Source organism: Arachis stenosperma, chromosome 7 (genome assembly GCF_014773155.1).
Source record: "Arachis stenosperma cultivar V10309 chromosome 7, arast.V10309.gnm1.PFL2, whole genome shotgun sequence".
Lineage (NCBI taxonomy): Eukaryota > Viridiplantae > Streptophyta > Magnoliopsida > Fabales > Fabaceae > Arachis > Arachis stenosperma.
Window position 1 is genome coordinate 12813448 of NC_080383.1, and position 17311 is coordinate 12830758.

General features: G+C 39.0%; 1 long non-coding RNA gene across 1 annotated transcript; it reads right to left on the reverse strand.

The window, feature by feature from the left end:
* Positions 1-530: 530 nt before the first annotated feature.
* LOC130941829 (uncharacterized) lies at positions 531-1538 on the reverse strand. Its single transcript, XR_009070717.1, has 2 exons — positions 1233-1538; positions 531-819 (listed from the first exon to the last, which is right to left on the reverse strand). It is a non-coding gene; the product is annotated as an uncharacterized LOC130941829 (long non-coding RNA).
* Between the last annotated feature and the right edge of the window lie 15773 nt (positions 1539-17311).

Consider the following 17311-nt stretch of genomic DNA (forward strand, 5'->3'; position numbering starts at 1 on the left):
GTGGTTCAACCGAAAAAACCGTTTTAGAATAGAATAATAAATAAATTATAAATAAACATCCTAAAATATAATTATAGTCAAATATAAAACTTAAAATATCTTCCAAATTTAAAATACTACATGAAATATTATCAACTAAATCCATATGATCTTATCAAACTACAAATTCAAAAGTTAAATAGTAAAAAAATATTTAAATATTAAATACCAACATGAAAAACTTGTTTTAGTGTGTTAAACTATTTTGTAGAAGATTTAAAGTGACAATAAGCTAATAAAATGGCACTCTAACTAAAATGTTACTAACAAGACAACCACTCAGGAACTAAGTAAAATATCCCAGCAGTGTAATATACTCGTACTCATAAAAGTGGCTGTCATTTTGTCTATTATCAACATACAATATTTTCAAACACTAGCAACTAATTGAGATAATTCATAATTTCTAACCCATAAAAGAATGATGACAGGAACGGGGAACCACAACACTAGGTGGAATAATAAACACAACCCATTTTTTGCTTGAAATGTAAAGCTTGGAAAATGGATTAGATTTCTTCACTGTGAATTTAAAAACAGAAAGTAGGACTACGAAACTGGAAGTACATAAAGATTCTTATGTTAAAAGTGTACTTTGTTTTATTTGAGTAGTTGCCTAAAATATATATGACTTTAGTGAGGCCTTAGAGGGAATATATCATCATTTGTATCTTGCTGATCCTGTTTACTACGGGTAGAAAAGGAGATGGATCTTACAATAACAAAATTTCTCCCAGGTACAGAAAGGGACTTTGAAAACTTGGAACGACCAACATCTTTCTGCACAAAAGTTAACAACAGCCATTTGAAAATATAAAACAGCATTTGATTTGATTTTCATTTTTAGCATTCAGCAACAAACATTACAAAACAGCAACAAGTAATCCCTAATTACACTAAACTTGAAATTTCATCAGCATCAAATAATCCCTAATCACACAAAACCTGAAATTTCAACAAATATTACAAAATCGCAACAAGTAATCCCTAATCCCTAAACAAAAATTCCAATAATGATTTGATTTCCATTTTTAGCAGCAGCAAGAAAATTTTAACAAAAATTTCCAGAATTAAAAAAGAGCAGCATCACAAAATCAGCAAAAATTAGCAATTTAACAATTTCACATTAAAAATCAGCAAACAGAGCATAAAAGGAAGAGAAGAACAAAAGAAGTGAAAGCAATGCCACTAACCTTCGACTGAGACACGGACGACGACCGGAGAGACGGCGACGAGCGGCAACACGGCGGCGAGCTACTCCAAGCCTCGAACAGAGAAGCCACAGAGGACGGGAACAGGGGGAAGGAAGACACCGAGCTACAAGAGAGGGCCTGGGCTCGGCACAGCTGGAAGGAGGAAGCCGCGGAGGTGCCGACAGCACGGGCGGCGGCGGCACTGCGGCAGATCCGTTGCAGGGAGAACCTAGGGTTTGGGTTTGCTTCAGAGTTAAGAGGATCACAGTGATTCACAAAAAGGGGGGGGTTGTATTGGGGGAAGGGGGTGAGACGGTTAGTGAGTGAAGCTGAACCATGGGGTGTCTTTTAAAAAAAAAAAAGAAAACGGCACCGTTTAACAAGAACTGGCCGGTTACCAGTTTGGTTCAACCGGCCGGTTTTCAACCGGTTCAGCAGTTTTATACCGATTTACAAATGAGCGGTTATTAGCATCGGACTGAATTGTATACATCGCCGGTTCCCGGTTGGACCGGTTCGACCGGCCGGTCCGGTCCGGTTTTCAGAACCTTGTATATAACACTAATCCGCCACGAACCTAACTTGGTTTAGGTGAATGTGACTAATGTGCTGGGTTTTGATTCATATAACCCAAAGCATCTCACTAACTCACAATTCGGATTATCTATCCAACCCAAAAACGTTAAGAAGCTACCTTGACTGTGTTTTTTATTTTAAAAAGAATTAAATTTATATTCTACAGTTATCAATTGAAAAATAAATTATAAAAATAATTAAAAGGGATTAAATTTATCTTTTATTTAGACACTAATAAATTTGTACTCTTTTTCTATTTTTGATATTTTTAAATTCATCATAAAATCAAGCCCCCGCCCATACTTAATTGCATTCATAATTAAACCTTATTTATCATTTGGAATTTGAAAATGATCAATGGTCTATTTGATAAGAAAATAAACAAATAAACGTTAAGTCTTTCTTCTTCACCATTATTAGATTAAATATTTTCAGTTTAGTTACATCTAATTTGTATTTTTGAATTAAATTTAATTGAAAACATATCACTCATAGAATGACTATTCAATAGTTTTATATATGAACCATGAGAATGGTCTAGTTTGACATACATAAAAAGAGAATAATTATATAAAGAAAGGATATTTCAATATTTTTAATATATATGTTATGTTGTTATTTTTGTAAAAAATAATTTGTTCTATCATAATTTTTTAAACTAGTTTTTTTTTATTATGTGACGATGATTTTATTTAAATATGCGTGAAAAATAGATAGAAAATTAGTAGATTTAAAAATATTGAAAATTTTAAATTTATAAAAAATAAAAATATTAATACAAAGACTAATTTCATTTATGACCTTTAATTTTTAAGAATTAAATTGAGTCGTTTAATAAAATTTAAGGGCCAATTTAAGTCGCATGATAACACGTAAGGGCAAAAATAGGTAGCCAAGATTATCTCAGCCTCTCACCCCTCTCTCTTGTGTTTTTAACCACGAGTAATTAATCGCGGTTAACTGCAGATAAACATGTCATTATGATGCTGACTGTGTTTCCTCGAAATCACGTCCCTTCTCTCTCTCTATCAGTCCATTTCTCTCTAATTTTTTCATCCCTCTTTTAACACATTTAATTAGGTTAGACTTCAAATTTTATTTAAAATAATTACCAAAAAAAAATTCAATAATTTGCCATAAAGAAAGAGATAAGAACCGTGAGTGAGAGAGAAGAAACAAAAAAAATTCTGCACATATTACCTGCATTTTCAGTTCCTTATCTCACCATTCATACACTATTCTTCAAGTGTTCTTCAAGGACTCAAACCATACAAGCACAAACACTTGCTCGTTTTCGCCAATCTTTGCGTTTATATTGAATTTTGGCTAGGTAAACTCTTGTTCTTTCTCCTTTCTTTTTCTTAAAAAAAAAAACAGTAGCCATGATGAATCCTTACTCTCCTCCATGTATAGAAAACTTCTCTTAAAGCACCCATGGAGCACGCCTAAAGAGTTAAGGAGTTTCGAGCTCACAGTGGTTGAATTTCGACGTTTTGCGACACTTTAGGCCCAAAAACAAAACTCACAACCACCAACTATATTTCTGCCCTTTATGCATGTTTTCCAGTGTGAGAAAGGTTTAATAACTGAATTACATAAGAGATAAGGGTTAAGATTAGTTAGAGTATATTTGTGCTTGTTTTCGATACTTATATGAGCCACTTTGTGGTGAATTTATGCTTATTTTGAATTTTTGAAAATTTTGTGAGTTACCACTGTTTTGGCTTGCTAAATATGTGTAATATATTGTTGTATTGCCTCTGAATTTTGTGTGAAAATAGCTGGAAGCATAGAAGCGCTTGGGGTTTAAGTTTCAAGCTTTAAACGTCACAAAAAGTGAAGAAAAATATAAAAACTATACCTATGAAATTTTCAGTCACTAAGAATACGAAAATTATGATAAAAAAGATTAAAAAGTAGTTATAAAAATATTTTTAATCCATGGGAACAAAGGTGGAAAGGTAAAATAGGTATTATGGTCATTTTTAGGTTAAAAGAGAGTTAAAAATGTAATTTAAACGAAAGATAAGTAAAATTCTGAATTTAGTATCATTAGGGGTAAAATAGTAAATATATAAATTATTTGGGTCAATATTATAATTATAAAAAAGTTTCGGGTCTAAATAAAAGTTATAGTAAAGGTTAGAAGTAAAATGGTAAAAAGCGGTAACTAAAATAAGTAAATAAATTAATAAAGAGTAAATTTGATTTTAGATCCCTTATGGTGAAAATTGGCATTTATTAAAAATGTTAGGAATAATTTTAATCATAGGAAACTATTAAGATTAATCCGGTGAAATTTTGATGCTAAATAAGGTTAAACGATAAAACTAGAGTACTTAGGAGCATATTAGAAATATTAGGCATACAGTAAAATTAAAAATGAATAATTTACTTAATCAAGGAAAAAAGGTATATTAGGAAAAATGTGAAGATACAATGATAAAATAATAACATTATAGGTGAAAGTGTTATTAAAAACCTAATGAAAACGGTAAAAAGAAAAGTTAAATAAAAATAACAAAATGGTAAAACGTGACAAGGCTGAGACATTTTAAGAAAGAGTCGGACACAAGTTTTTATAAACAAAGGGAGGAGAAGTCCCTTAGAAATAAATTTTGTTGAGATGTGCCGCGGAAGAATAAACTGTAAACCTCAAGGTGCTAAGAAGTACCTGGCAGAGCGGACTTCCATCCGCCTAGCCAGAGACTATATGAACGTGGGGACACTCACCATATGGACTGCTATTCACTGGGAGCACCTTGTATTTTTGGGCCATTCTTTATTATTGCCGTGATTGTGTTTCGGGCACCGGTGCACGACTGGCCCAGTGGAGTAGCCATATCCGGACTTGGGCTGGGTAACGTCGGGCTGCGAGTAGCCAACCGACACATGAGCTGTTGACCTGCGTAGGACCAGACATGCATCATACTTGGTTACTGCATTTCCTTGCTTGTGTCTGCTTTCTTGTATATGTGACTGTTATACTATTATATACTTGTGATTGCATCTGTTTGTATGATTGATTACTGTTGTGACCTTATAAACAATTAGACTTAGGTTGCGAACCCCTTTTGGTTTTTCGTATAGTACCCTACTAGGAACCTTAGGTTCTCACCCCCTTTTTCCCATATCTGCAGATAGGGAACAACGTGATCTTCTTTGAGTACCCAGCGTATGGCAGATACGTGAACCCCGCTACGGAGAGTGCGGTATTTTTGGGTAGCCTGCATACACGCAGCTACTATCTTTCCGACCGTCCTTTCTCTCACCCTCTGTTTAGCTAGGAGTTTTACATTGACATGCCTTATGATACACTGCTATCCGAGCTTCATCTCGACTGAGGCCAGTATCCTTTTTTGTCTTACCCTCTGAACATGGCAGAGCCAATGCCGGAGTCTCTGATCATTAATATACTCGAGTATCCACCATGGTTCAACCCTAAAGAGGATCAAGTAGTTCCTGACGTACCTATGCCCGACGTTCCACCACCATCCCCTGTAGCCGAGCCAGGATTCGACAGGCCAGGGGTTCCTGAAAGCTCTGGTTCTACACCTTCAACCGAGTTTAGCACAGAGGCGTGGATTGACCAGATGATGGCTGATTTGTACTCTAGCTCTTTTGAGACCAGGGAAGAGGACTCCACAGAGGATGCGAGCAGCAGTAATATCAATGGCGTGTCAGAGTGATTTCCTCGCTTCAGCATATTATGACAGCAATTTTTGGAGATCCAGTATCAGCAACAGTAGCAGTAGTACTAGTAATGGTAGTAGTCTTAATAATAGTGGTCCTTACCCTCACTCTTGAATAGTCTCTTTAGAGGGCTAGCTCTTTTTATTTATTTAATAATGTAGATCGGGTCCCAGTCTAAGGTGACTCTTGTGAGTCGGTGCCTGTAAGTATTAAAGATGAAGTATGTAATCAAGTATGAACTTGGATTTTGTGATGAATTAAGCCTGTGGGTGTTTCATATATGATATGAGTATGCTATGCTATGCTTTTTCCATTTCTTATATTACCTGCTTAATTTATAATTATTCCAATATGCGCGACTAGATACACGATTCTCGACTAGCGCTACAGGCTCATATGTATATACTTAATATATGATCTAAAGTATCTAAAGTCAGCTAAATAGTAGCGCCTGGCTGCTAGCCTTGGTCATGACAGGCTAGAAGTTGGATCATTACAATTTGATATCAGAATAGTTCATCCTTAGGAGAGCCTGGGAATGGATTGACTATGCTTCACTGCATACTCTATTTTTTTTATCATGCCACTAGGATATCTCTGATGATGTAATTGCATGATTGTTTGTAAGCATATATTTTGGAAATGTTAGCACTTAAATTGGATATGTTAAGACTGATCACCTTAATATTGATCGTTTGGTGTTAACAGGACCTCTGCAAACAGGCGTAGCCCTCGTCAAGCAAGTCCAAGTTCTAATCCAGCATTTGACCTGGCTGCCTTGCTAGAATCTATGAAGGCAATGGCTGCAGCTGTGCGCAATTCTGTCACTATAACTAACAGAGCGGTAGAAAGAATGGAACAACAGCAGGGGAACGGTAATGGGAATGGCCACGATAGTAGAAATGGATCAGAAAATAGTGTACCCGAGGGGGAAAGGTTGATGACTTTGGCATCTTTCTTTAAAGTTAATCCGCCCAATTTCTCTGAAACCACCAACCCGACTGGGACAGATGATTGGTTACGCGCTATGGAGCGGGCTCTGTAGGTGCAACATGTCCCTGAAGGACAACAAGTAGAGTTCGCCACTTACATGTTGAAAGGGGATGCACAATATTAGTGGCAGGGAGTGAGCTAGTTGTTGAGGCAAGGAGGCATTGAGATCACTTGAGCTGACTTTCGTACTGAGTTCTATAAGAAGTATTTCCCTCCGTCCACCCGTACCGCCAATGAGTTGGAATTGCTATAGTTAAGGCAGGAAAGCATGACGGTGGTTGAGTACACCCAGAAGTTTGAAGACTTGTGTCGATTTTTGAAGGTGTGTCGGGAAAATCTTGCTAAATATGAAGAGTGGAAGTGTATCAAGTATGAAGGAGGTCTTAGGAAGAAACTGATGGCTTCCATGGGATTGATGGAGATTAGAAACTTTGTAGAGCTAGTAAATAAGAGTCAGTTGGCTGAGGAATGCACCAAGAAGTTGGCAGTGGCCCGAGTTAACCGTCGGGATTTTTCCTCTAGGAATTTTAACTGAAATCTAGCACCACAGGGAAGGAATTTTAAAAGAAATGGTCAGCTACAGCGCTGAGATCCACCCAGCAGAAACTCTAACTCTTGATTCTACCCGAGAAACCATAATCAAAGACAGGACTTGGGGAGGCATCCACAGCAAGATCAGGCAAGTCCCACTTGTACTAAGTGTGGGAAGGACCATGGAAGCAGGCCATGCCAGCTTGGAACGGGTGTTTGTTATAATTGTGGTAGGCCAAGGCACATAGCAAAAGATTGTCGCGTTAAGTAAAATGGACCATGTCCCCCCTCGACCTCAACAACAGGGGGAAGGGTTTTTGCAATGACCGCTGAAGATGCTTCTGTGTCAGATTCCTTCATCCAAGGTGAGTGCTCTGTTAACAGAAAGACCCTAACTGTACTGTACAATTCCGGCGCATCTTATTCTTTTATATCCATAGAATGTGCACGCATGCTAGAACTAGGAACCTCTCAACTTGAATATGATCTAATTTTTCACACACCCACCACACAAAATGCTGTGACCAGCTTGGTTTGTAGATGTGTGCCCTTCATCATTAAAGAGAAATCATTTACACATAACCTGATTTATTTGCCTTTGCGTGGTATGGATATCATCCTAGGACTAGATTGGTTGTTTGTGCATCATGTCCTTCTTGATTGCTTTAAGAAAACAACTTTAATTTCATCTATTAGTATGCATGTTACTTCCCATAGTTACTATCTAAACTCAGTAATAGTAAACCTTAGTGGGAGAGACTGTGGAGGTTTTTTTTCTCTTAGCGGCTAGCTCGATTGAAAATGAACAGAATATGGAACAAATTCTGATAGTAAAAAAGTTTCCTAAAATTTTTCCAGACGATATTCTCGAGTTTTCTCCACAACGTGAGATAGAGTTTACCATTGAACCGGTATTAGGAGTAGGATCAATCTCGATTGCACCTTACAGAATGTCACCTCTAGAACTCAAAGAATTAAAGTCACAACTAGAAGAATTAATGGAAAAGAAATTTATCCGACCGAGTGCGTCACCATGGGGAGCACCAGTACTACTAGTAAAGAAGAAGGATGGTAATATGAGGTTGTGCATTGACTATCGGTAGCTGAATAAGATCACTATCAAGAATAAGTACCCTCTTCTAAGAATCGATGATTTGATTGACCAGTTGCGAGGAGCTTCGATTTTCTCCAAGATTGATTTAAGGTTGGGATACCATCATATCCGAGTCAGAGAATCAGATATACCAAAGACTGCTTTTAGAACTAGATATGGTCACTATGAGTATATCGTTATGTCTTTTGGACTGACGAATGCTTCTGCCGTATTATGGAATACATGAACAGAATCTTCCACATGTACCTGGACAAGTTTGTAGTAGTATTCATTGATGATATTCTGATTTACTCAAGGACAGAGAAAGAGCACGAGGAACACTTAAGAATGGTATTACAAATTCTAAAGGAAAAGAGACTGTATGCCAAACTCTCTAAGTGTGAGTTTTGGGCAAAAGAAGTCAAGTTTTTGGGACATGTAGTATCAAATAGAGGTATAAGAGTGGATCCTGCTAAGATAAAAGCAGTTTTAGAGTGGGAGCAACCTAAGACAGTCACCGAGATTTGAAATTTTCTCAGACTATCTGGATTTTACCGAAGGTTCATTAAAGAATTTTCACAATTGGTTTTACCACTAACTCAACTCACTAGGAAGGAGGAACCTTTTGTTTGGAGGAATGAGTGTGAAGAACGTTTCAAGACCCTTAAGGAAAGGTTGACGACAACATCGGTGTTAATTCTGCCAGATTTCGAAGGACCGTTTAAGATTTTTTGCGATGCTTCGCTTGAAGGCTTAGGATGTGTACTGATGCAAAATAGGTACGTGGTAGCCTATGCGTCAAGACAGCTCAAACCTCATGAGCGAAACTATCCAACTCACGACCTAGAATTGGCAGTTGTAGTATTTGCTCTCAAGATCTAGAGGCACCACTTGTATGGAGTCAAGTTTGAGGTTTTCTCCGACCACAAGAGCTTGAAGTACATTTTTTACCAAAAGAAACTCAACATGAGGCAAAGGAGATGGATGGAATTCTTAAAGGACTACGACTTTAAACTAAACTATCATCCCAGGAAGGCAAATGTGGTTGCAGACGCCCTTAGCAGGAGGAATGCAAGTCTCTCCTGGATGAAAATTAAGGAAGAAGAATCGAGGATGGCCTTTGAGGGACTCAAGCTTGGACCAAAAGAGACTTTAATTTTCGGGGAACGTGTTTGGCACAGATGCAGTTAACTCATGACTTTAAGATAGCAATTCGATGAGTGCAAGCTCAAGAGTCAGAGATGACCAGAATTTTGTCATGTGTCGACAAGGACCAACATAGAAAAGTAAGACGAGATGCAGAAGGACTACGGTGATTCAAGGGTAAAATATGTGTGCCAGAATTCGATAATCTGCAACAGGAAATATTAAGAGAGGAACATCATGAAATATTTTTTATCCACCCAGGTATTATTAAGATGTACCAGGATTTGAGCCGGATGTTCTGGTGGCCCAAAATGAAGAAAGACATAGCTACCTTTGTTTCGAAGTGTCTCACGTGTCAGAAGGTTAACATTGAGCACCAAAAGTCGTCAGGAACTCTTCAGCCTCTAAAAATGCCACAGTGAAAATGGGAGGCAATTACCATGGACTTTGTCTTAGGACTGCCAAGAACCACATCTAAAAATGACGCCATCTGGGTAATTGTGGATAGATTGACCAAGTCTGCTCACTTTTTACCAATCCGAATGGACTATTGATGAGCGGATAATTTGTATGCTTTTTGGCATTGTTTTTAGTATGTTTTTAATATGATCTAGTTAGTTTTTAGTATATTTTTATTAGTTTTTAATTAAAATTCACTTTTCTGGACTTTACTATGAGTTTGTGTGTTTTCTGTGATTTCAGATATTTTCTGGCTGAAATTGAGGCTGAGCAATATGATAGTCCATACTTGCCCAAGATTTGATGGCCCAAACCGGCGTTCAAAGTCACCTCAAGAAATTCCAGCGTTAAACGCCGGAACTGGCACCTAAATGGGAGTTAAACGCCCAAACTGGCATAAAAGCTGGCGTTTAACTCCAAGACAAGTCTCTACACGAAAATGCTTCATTGCTCAGCCCAAGCACACACCAAGTGGGTCCGGAGTGGATTTTTATGTCATTTACTCATCTTTGTACACCTTAGGCTACTAGTTTTCTATAAGTAGGACCTTTACTATTGTATTGGAAATCTGGGTAGCTATCTTCTAATTTTGCTATCTTAGATCATTTGGGAGGCTGGCCATTCGGCCATGCCTAGACCTTGTTCTTATGTATTTTCAACGGTGGAGTTTCTACACACCATAGATTAAGGTGTGGAGCTCTGCTGTACCTCGAGTATTAATGCAATTACTATTGTTCTTCTATTCAATTCCGCTTGTTCTTTGTCCAAGATATCACTTGTTCTTCACTTGATGAATGTGATGATCCATGACACTCATCATCATTCTCACCTATGAACAAGGTGACTGACAACCATTCTTGTTCTACAAGCATTCGAGGCTTAGTGAATATCTCTTGGATTTCTGATTGCATGATGCATGGTTGATCGCCTGACAACGGTGCTCGCCTGACAAACGAGCCAGCCATTCCGTGAGATCAGAGTCTTCGTGGTATAGGCAAGAACTGATGGCGGCATTCAAGAGAATTCGGAAGGTCTAACTTGTCTGTGGTATTCTGAGTAGGATTCAATGATTGAATGACTGTGACGTGCTTCAAACTCCTGAGGGCGGGGCGTTAGTGACAGACGCAAAAGATCACTGGATTCTATTCCGGCCTGATGAGAACCGACAGATGGTTAGCCTATGCTGTGACAGAGCATCAGGGACGTATTTCCAATGAGGGGATGGGAGGTAGCCATTGACAACGGTGAAACCCTACATGAGCTTGCCATGGAAAGGAGTAAGATGGATTGGATGAAGACATTAGGAAAGCAGAGAGACGAAGGGAAGGCATCTTCATTCGCTTATCTGAAGCTCTCACCAATGATATGCATAAGTATCTCTATCTTTATCTTATTACTTTATTCATCATCTATACCCATTTGAGTCTGCCTGACTGAGATTTACAAGGTGACCATAGCTTGCTTCATACCACCAATCTCCGTGGGATCGACCCTACTCGCGTAAGGTTTATTACTTGGACGACCCAGTGCACTTGCTGGTTAGTTGTGCGAAGTTGTGTTTATGCCATGGTATTGAGCACCAAGTCTTTGGAGCCATTACTAGGGATTGTTTATGTTTTGAAAAGTATGATCACAATTTCCTGCACCAAGTTTTTGGCGCGTTGCCGGGGATTGTTCTTGTGTATGGACAACTGACGGTTCATCTTGTTGCTTAGATTAGGCATTTATTTTTTTTCGAAATTCTTGAAGATGAATTCTAGAGTTTCATGATGATTGTTGAAATCTGGCTGGCTGTAAAGCCATGTCTAATTTCATTGGACCGAGGTTTCAACTTTCATCACAAGAGCTTGTTGATTTTCATCAATCTTGCTTTTGGAGCAGTGATTTGCTAAGGTTTGGCTGGCCTTTGGCCATGTCTAGTGTTTTGGACCGAAGCTTTCTTTGAAAGCTTGGCTGGCTATGAAGCCATGTCTAATTCCTGGACCGGAGTCTTAGACTAGCATTGCACTGATTCCTGGAATTCTCATTAAGAATTTTGATATCTTTTTCCACTTAATTTTCGAAAATCACAAAAAAAAAAATTTACAAAAACCATAAAAACCAAAAATATTGATGTTTTTGCTTGAGTCTAGTGTCTCATCTTAAGTTTGGTGTCAATTGCATGCATTCATTCATGTGTCTTAAGGATTTTCAAGTAATTCTTGATGATTTCTTACTCTGATCTTTGAATTCTTTTGACTTGAGTGTTTATGTGTCTCATATAGTGTCAATAGTATACAAACTGTTAAGTTTGGTGTCTTGCATGCATTGTTATTTGATTCTTGTTGCATTTTGATTATTAAAAATCCAAAAATATTTTTTTATTGGTGTCTTTCAAGTCAATAATACAGAGAATTGAAGATTCAGAACATACTGCAGAGGAATTATACAGAAAAAGCTGGGCATTCAAAAATGCCCAGTGAAGAAGGCAGACTGGCGTTTAAACGCCAGCCAGGGTACCTGGTTGGGCGTTTAACGCCCAAAAAGGGTGCATTTGGGCGTTAAACGCCAGAATGGATATCATTCTGGGCGTTTAACGCCAGGATGGTGCTAGGGGGAAGATTTTGTTTTCAAATCATTTTTTTCTAAGTTTCAAAGTTTTTCAAAATCAAATCTTTTTCAAATCATATCTTTTCAATCAAATGTTTTCAAAATTAATTTCTTTCCTTTTCAAAGATACTTACCAACAATTAATGATTTGATTGAACATTTTTGCCTTTCTGTTGAGGAAGGTTCATGTTGAATCATATCTTTCTTGTTAGGCAAGTCATTAATTTTAAAATCAAATCTTTTTTTTATTGTTTTCAAATCATATCTTTTTAAAATTGTTTTCAAATCATATCTTTTCAATCACATCTTTTTAAAACCAATCATATCTTCTTAACCACATCTTTTTCAAAATAGTTTCAATCAAATTTCTTGATTTCTAATTTAAAAATCTTTTTCAAAAATCACTTGATTTCTTTTCCACTTTATTTCGAAAATCAATTAGTGTTTTTCAAAAAAGTTTTCAAAATATTTAATTAATTTTGAAAAAAAAATACTTCCCTCCCTCTCAACTTCTATTTATGGAGTACCACTCCTTCTCAATGCACAATTCGAACCTTATCTAATTAAAGTTCGAATTCTTCTTCTCATTTCTTCTATTTCTCTTTTCCTCTGACACCTCAAGGAATCTCTATACTGTGACATAGAGGATTCCACATTTTCTTGCTCTCTTCTCTTTCATATGAGCAGGAGCAGAGACAAAGGCATTCTTGTGAAGCGACCCTGAACCCGAAAGGACCTTGAAGAGAAAGCTAAGAGAAGCCAAAGCACAACTTCTTTAGAGGACCTGACCGAATTCTTCAAAGAAAGAAGACATGGCAGCCGAAAACAACAATAATGCAAACAATGCAAGGAAGGTGCTGGGTGACTTTACTGCACCTACTCCCGACTTCTATGGGAGAAGCATCTCTATCCCTGCCATTGGAGCAAACAACTTTGAGCTTAAGCCTCAATTAGTTTCTCTAATGCAACAGAATTGCAAGTTCCATGGACTTCCAATGGAAGATCCTCATCAGTTTTTAGCTGAATTCTTACAAATCTGTGACACAGTCAAGACTAATGGGGTAGACCCTGAGGTCTATAGGTGATGCTATTCCCTTTTGCTGTAAGAGACAGAGCTAGAATATGGTTGGACTCTCAACCTAAAGAAAGCCTGGACTCTTGGGAAAAGCTAGTGAATGCCTTCTTGGCAAAGTTCTTTCCACCAAAGATGGAGTAAGCTTAGAGTGGAAGTCCAAACCTTCAGACAGAAGGATGGAGAATCCCTCTATGAAGCTTGGGAAAGATACAAACAATGATCAGAAATGTCCATCTGACATGCTTTTGAATGGAGCATCATAGGTATTTCTATGATGGTCTCTCTGAACTATCCAAGATGTCTTTGGATAGCTCTGCTGGAGGATCTCTTCATCTGAAGAAGACCTACAGAGGCTCAAGAACTAATTGAATGGTTGCAAATAACCAATTCATGTACACTTCTGAAAGGAATCCGTGAACAATGGGATAGTCAGAAGAAAGGAGTTCTTGAGATTGATGCTCTGAATGCCATACTGGCTCAGAACAAGATATTGACTCAACAAGTCAATTTGATTTCTCAAAGTCTGTCTGGAATGCAAAATGCACCAAGCAGTACTAAGGATGCTTCATCTGAGGAAGAAGCTTATGATCCTGAGAACCCTTCAATGGGAGAGGTGAATTACCTAGGAGAACCCTATGGAAACACCTATTCTCATGGAGAAATCACCAAATCTCTCATGGAAGAATCAAGAGAGACCTCAACAAGGTTTCAACAACAACAATGGTGGAAGAAACAGGTTAGCATGGCAAGCCTTTTCCATCATCTTCTCAGCAACAGACAGAGAATTCTAAGCAGAAACCCTCTGACTTAGCAACCATGGTCTCTGATCTAATCAAAACCACTCAAAGTTTCATGACTGAAACAAGGTCTTCCATTAGGAATTTGGAAGGACAAGTGGACAGCTGAGCAAGAAAGTTACTGAACTCCCTCCAAGTACTCTTCCAAGCAACACAGAAGAAAATCCAAAAGGAGAGTGCAAAGCCATCAATATGGCCGAATTTGGAGAGGAAGGGGAGGAAAGTGAACGCCACTGAGGAAGACCTCAATGGGCGTGCACTAGCCTCCAATGAGTTCCCCAATGAGGAACCATGGGAATCTGGGGCTCAAAATGACCATAGAGATAGAGATTCCATTGGACTTACTAATGAGACCATAGAGATTCCATTGGACTTACTTTTGCCTTTCATGAGCTCTGATGAGTATTCTTCCTCTGAAGAGATGAGTATGTCACTGAAGAGCAAGTTGCTAAATACCTTGGAGCAATCATGAAGCTAAATGACAAGTTATTTGGAAATGAGACTTGGGAGAATGAACCTCCTTTGCTCACCAAAGAACTGATGACTTGTCTAGGCAGAAATTACCTCAAAAGAGACAAGATCCTGGGAAATTTTCCATACCTTGTACCATAGGCACCATGACCTTCAAGAAGGCTTTGTGTGACTTAGGGTCAAGTGTAAACTCTGCCTCTCTCAGTAATGGAGAAGCTAGGGATCTTTGAGGTACAAGCTGCAAAAATCTCACTAGAGTTGGCAGACAACTCAAGAAAACAAGCTTATGGACTTGTAGAGAATGTTTTGGTTAAGATTGAAGACCATTACATCCCTACTGATTTCATAGTCCTAGAGACTGGGAAGTGCATAGATGAAACCATCATCCTTGGCAGACCCTTCCTAGCCACAGCAAAGGTAATTGATGTTGATGGAGGTGAACTGATCATTCAAGTGAATGGAGAATCCTTTGTGTTTAAGGCTCAAGGATACCCCTCTGTCACCATAGAGATGAAGCATGAAGAGCTTCTCTCAAAGAGTCAAGAAGAGCCCCCACATTCAAACTCTAAGTTTGGTGTTGGGAGGCCACAACCAAACTCTAAGTTTGGTGTTGAACCCCCACATTCAACCTCTAAGTTTGGTGTTGGGAGGTCCCAACATTGCTCTGAGTATCTGTGAGGCTCCATGAGAGCCCTCTGTCAAGCTACTGACATTAAAGAAGCGCTTGTTGGGAGGCAACCCATATATATTTTACATATTCTCTTTTGTTGTTTTATTTTATTTTGTAGGTTGATGATCATAAGAAGTCACAAAATTAATTGAAAAAGCAAAAACAGAATGAAAAACAGGAAGAAAAACAGCACACCCTGGAGGAAGATGCTGCTGGCGTTCAAACGCCAGTAAGCCTAGCAGTTGGGCGTTTAACACCCAGTCTGGCACCATTCTGGGCGTTTAACGCCAGAAAGGGGCACCAGACTGGCGTTAAACGCCAGAAAAGGGCAAGAACCTAGCGTTAAACGCCAGGAATGGGCATCAGCCCGGCGTTTAACGCCAGCAATGGCTCAAAACGTGAATTTTGATGCCATTTGGTGCAGAGATGACTTTTCCTTGACACCACAGGATCTGTGGACCCACAGGACCCCACCACCACTCTCTCTCTTCTCCCCCATTCACCAATCACCTCAACACCTCTTCCCCAAAAACCCTTCACCTATCAAATCCCATCTTTCTCTTCACCACTCACATCCATCCTTCATAAAACCCCACCAACCTCACCCTTCAAATTCAAACACTTTCCCCTCCCAAACCCGCCCATAATGGCCGAACACCATCTTCCCTCTCTCCTATAAAAACCCTTCTTCACTCCTTCATTTTCACGTTGCTTTTTTTTTCGTTTTCCATAACCATTTATGGCATCCAAGGCCGGAGAAACCTCTAGAAAGAGGAAAGGGAAGGCAAAAGCTTCCACCTCCGAGTCATGGGATGGGATAGATTCATCTCAAGGGTGCATCAAGACCACTTCTATGAAGTTGTGGCCTTGAAGAAGGTGATCCCCGAGGTCCCCTTTTCACTCAAAAAGGGTGAATATCCGGAGATCCGCCATGAGATCCGAAGAAGAGGTTGGGAAGTGCTTACCAACCCCATTCACAAGTCGGAATCTTGATGGTTCAAGAGTTCTATGCCAATGCATGGATCACCAAGAACCATGATCAAAGTGTGAACCCGGATCCAAAGAATTATTTCACTATGGTTCGGGGGAAATACTTGGATTTTAGTCCGGAAAGTGTGAGGGTGGCGTTCAACTTGCCTATAATGCAAGGAGATGAACATCCTTACACAAGAAGGGTCAACTTTGATCAAAGGTTGGACCAAGTCCTCACAATCATATGTGAAGAGGGCGCACAATGGAAGAGAGATTCAAGAGGCAAGTCGGTTCAATTGAGAAGGCATGACCCTAAACCCGTGGCTAGAGGATGGTTGGAGTTTATCCAACAGTCAATCATTCCCACTAGCAACCGGTCCGAAGTTACTTTAGACCGGGCCATCATGATCCATAGCATCATGATTGGAGAAGAAGTGGAAGTTCATAAGGTCATAGCCCAAGAACTCTACAAGGTGGCGGATAAGTCCTCTACCTTAGCAAGGTTTTGCCTTTTCTCACCTCATTTGTCACCTCTGTTATTCAGTTGGAGTTGACATAGAGGGAGACATCACCATTGATGAGGATAAGCCCATCACCAAGAAAGGATGGAGCACACAAGAGACCCCTCTCATCATGAGATCCCTGAGATGCCTCAAGGGATGCACTTTCCTCCACAAACTATTGGGAGCAACTAAACACCTCCCTAGGAGAATTGAGTTCCAACATGGGACAACTAAGGGTGGAGCACCAAGAACACTCCATCCTCCTCCATGAAATAAGAGAAGATCAAAGAATCATGAGAGAGGAGCAAAAAAGGCAAGGAAGAGACATGAGGAGCTCAAGCACTCCATAGGACCTTCAAGAGGAAGGAAGAGCCGCCATCACTAAGGTGGACCCGTTTTTCGATTTCCTTGTTCTTTATGAATGTCTTAGTGTTATGCCTTATGAATGTCTATGAATCTATCCTTTCTTAAATAAAAACGTGCTTAATTGAAAAGGAAAAGAATTGCATGA